Below are 4,219 nucleotides of genomic sequence, written 5' to 3'. Positions count from 1 at the left end.
GTGTGTGATGTGTGATGTGTCTGTCTTCAGAAAAGTAACATTAAATAGTAAAAGGTAAAGGTAAACCGGTGTTGTTTTTGTCATAATCTCAACAAAACAAGGCTGAGGCTGAAATTAAGAGTTTGAAAGTGTGAAATTAGGACCAAAAGTAAATTTGTGCTGCATAATTTTGTACTTAACCAAACGTTGGTTAATTGTGAATCCAAAAACACAATATTATTTTTGATTATAGAAAATACAACAATTAAGTAACTAGAAACACTTAAACCGATGATTCATGTGTTAGATAATTATAAGGGTAAGGGTCAGTAAATAAATTAATTTAAAGAAATTATATAAATTTAATTTAATTAACTGTTGTTTTAGAAATATTTGAGCTTTATTGGGTTGGGGGGTAGTCCTGAATACTTACTTTAATTTGAATTTCAAGTTGTTATAAGCTCCAGTTAATTGTTGCTATATGTTTTAATTTTTTCTACTCAACATGATTGAATTGATTCTCATATTGTAGCAATTGTGCCCATTGATATACAGATTTCCCCTGAATTATCGGCTATTTTGCTTACACTCAAAATGGGCTCTGTGTTGGGAAGATACATCTGCTGGTCTTATCTGCCCATCTGTGTGTTTGTGCCTCATATATCAGTGCATAAGAGATTGTCTGCATTCACTGGCCAGAGGAAATGAGGTGCGGGTGACCTTGGTCCACACACACACACACACACACAGACACACACACAGACACACACATACACACACACACACACACACACACACACACACTCAAACACATACACCCACCCACACACACACACAAACACATACACACACACACACACATACACACACACACACACACAAACACACGTATACACACACAGAAACACACACAAACATACACACTCACACGCACACACACACATACACACAAGCACTCACTTAAATGCACATATGCACACACACACACACACACATACACACAGACACACTTAAATGCACAAATGCACACACGTACATACACACACAAGCACACACTTAAATGCACAAATGCACACACAAACATGCATATGCATTTGCACACACACATACACACAAACACACACACACCAGCACACACAAACACACACACAAGCGAGCGTGTGTGCACGCACACGAACACACACACACACACACACAAAAGCGACAAATGGTAGTTTGGCAGCCTAGTTAGATGCTAAATATATGCTTAAAAAAGCTTGATGTCGCTTACAGAGGCAGCACTTTGGGACCAGTTAGTGGTATAGATTGATTTGGTTCGTGCATAGACACAAACACATACCACTTGCTCCTCCCTCCACTCCCCATTCTGCTCTCTCCCTCTCTCTCCCCCTACAGAACACACACACACACACACACACACACACACACACACACACACACATACACACACACACACACAGGAATATGAATGATGTGATTCAGGGCACCTCTCAGGGCACCCACTCTGAGGTTGAGCTGAATACTAATCACTGGATCACATTACAGAAGAGGAGAGAGAGACATAGAGACACAGAGAGAGAGGGAGAGAGAGAGGATGAGGGAGGGAGAGAGAGAGAGACAGTGACACAGAGAGACCAAGAGAGAAAGAAAGAGATATGGAGTAAATAAGGGCCAGAGATACAGAGGAGAGAGAGAGATGGGGAGAGAGTGAGAGAGAAAAGAGAAAGAACAGAGAGGGAGGGATAAGGAAGGCTGAGGGGTAGGACAAAAGAGGGTTGGCAGGAAGCAGAGGGAGAAGCCACCCATGTGAGCTCGCTGCACACTTGTGCAGAAAAAATAAGTGTCGGCAGCTGTGGACGTGGTTTCCTCACTCATATATATTGATGATGTTGAGAAAGAGACTGAGAGAGAGAGTTAGAGAGAGAGAGAGAGAGAGAGAGAGAGAGAGAGAGAGAGAGAGCAAGAGAGCGAGAGAGAGCGAGGAAGAGAGAGAGAGGGAGAGAGAGAGAGAGAGAGAAAGAGAGAGCGAGAGAGCGAGAGAGAGGGAGGAAGAGAGAGAGAGGGAGAGAGAGGGAGTGAGGGAGAAAGCGAGAGCAGTTACCTAGGTAGGACTACTGCATGCGTTTAGCTTGGGAGCAAAACAAACCAAAGTGTGAGGGAGAGCAGTTGGCGCCCATTAGATGTGGCTCTAAATGAGGAGCAATCAGGATCATCAGTCCGCTGGAATCTCAACGCGCCTAATTGTCAGCATCGCACCAGCTCATTTGGCAAAAAATATTCTCCCTCTCTACCTCTCTCTACCTCTCTCTACCTCTCTCCTCTTCCTCCGTCAGATGCATTCACACACAAACACATGCGCACACAGTGACACAGACACACATACGCACACATATTTACACACCTAAACACACACATAAGCCTAAACACAAACACAGACGGACACTGTTTCCTCTATCCCTCTCTCTCTTCTCTTCCCCTCAGCCACCACCACCTCCAACACCAGCACCAACCTACCACCCTCGCCCTCCCCCTCCACCACCACCACCACCACCACCACCACCGCCCCTTCACCCAACACTCCCTTCCCCTCCACCACCACCACCACCACCACCACCACCGCCTCTTCACCCAACACTCCCTTCCCCTCCACCACCACCACCACCACCACCACCACCGCCCCTTCACCCAACACTCCCTTCCCCTCCACCACCACCACCACCACCACCACCGCCCCTTCACCCAACACTCCCTTCCCCTCCACCACCACCACCACCACCCAACCCCATGCTGAAGCAATTATGTCCAGCGTGTGCGTCTTCTGCATGCACTGTGAGGGTGATTGATGATGCTGTCAGCGGCGGGAACATGTTTTAACGTCAGAATAATCTCCCTGCTAATATATTACATCCACTGGATAGGGTTCAATCATTACTAATAGTGGCGCTAAGTTGCTGAGAGGGGAGCTGGTGTGAGCAGGCGTGCCTCACTGGTGCACTGTGTGCGTGTGTGTGTGTTTGCATGTGTGTGTGTGTGTGTGTGTGTTTGTGAGTATTTGTGTGTGTGAGTGTGTTTGTTGTTTATTTTTGTCTGTTTATTTTTTAATGACCACATATGTGAGTATGATTACTCAGTAAACTGTAATCGTACTCTGAATATGGTTGCATTATTAGTAATAGTATGTGTCTTTGTGTGTATGTGCGTGTGTGTCTTTCTGTGTGTTTGTAAACGTGCATGCATGTATGTTTAGACACGTGTGTTTGTAGCTACATCCCTCCGTTTGCACGTACATCCTCCGTTGATGTACGACCATGTGCTTCCATACCGTGTTTAAGTGTGTGTGTGTGTGTGTGTGAGTTTGAGTGTGAACAGGTCGGTGTCGATCTCATTAATCAGAGAGGAACCAGAGAGAAGCGCGAGAAGAACGTTATAGAGTGGGCCAACCCATAAACAACAACAACAACAATAACAACAACAACAACAACGTCTCTGCAGAGGGGATGGGCACAGCGGGCAGCCCAGAGCATTTCACCTCAGTCTTACATAACCACACCGGCTCACATCCAAGAGGCTGAGTAACACACAGAGCGGATGGATGGGAGAAGGGTTTTTTGTAGCGGTGCCGAAGCGTGTTTGATAATAGTGTCGTCTTATGAAACCGAGAGACGCGGGGAAGAATAGAGGCACAAAGCCTCCCGACGCTGCGGAGAGCAGCCGCCTTGTGTTGTTTAATCCATGCCGTCTAATCTCCCAAATTGCTGTGACGTTTCATGGAGCTGCCAGAGTGAGCGAGAGACAGAGATGAGACGAGAGAGAGTGAGAGTGAGGGGGGGTCTGTATGGAGTACAGTTACATCTCTAGCCTCTGCCTTGTAAACACATTTTTTGTACGTGTATTTTTTGTGCAGAAGCAGAGCTAGAAATGTATTTTTTTATATATATATATACATATATATATGTTGTCTTCGTTTATATGTGTGTGTGTGTGTGTGTGTGTGTGTGTGTGTGTGTGTGTGTGTGTGTGTGTGTGTGTGTGCGTGTGTGTGTGTGTGTGTGTGTGTGTGTGGTATTAATCCTGCTGCCTCTCTCTTTCCTTAACATGCGCCGTGTGAGGGGCAAGAAGGTGTATATGCACATATATAGGTGCACAAGGTCCTATAGGTGTGCAAGGGAGTGTATATATGCAAATCTGTGTGTGCTTGTGTTTGTGCATGCACACCTCCACACTCTTACAAGTACTCTCT

This window comes from Pollachius pollachius (assembly GCF_949987615.1).
Source record: "Pollachius pollachius genome assembly, chromosome: 10".
Taxonomy (NCBI): Eukaryota; Metazoa; Chordata; class Actinopteri; order Gadiformes; family Gadidae; genus Pollachius; species Pollachius pollachius.
This window is presented reverse-complemented; position numbering follows the sequence as displayed.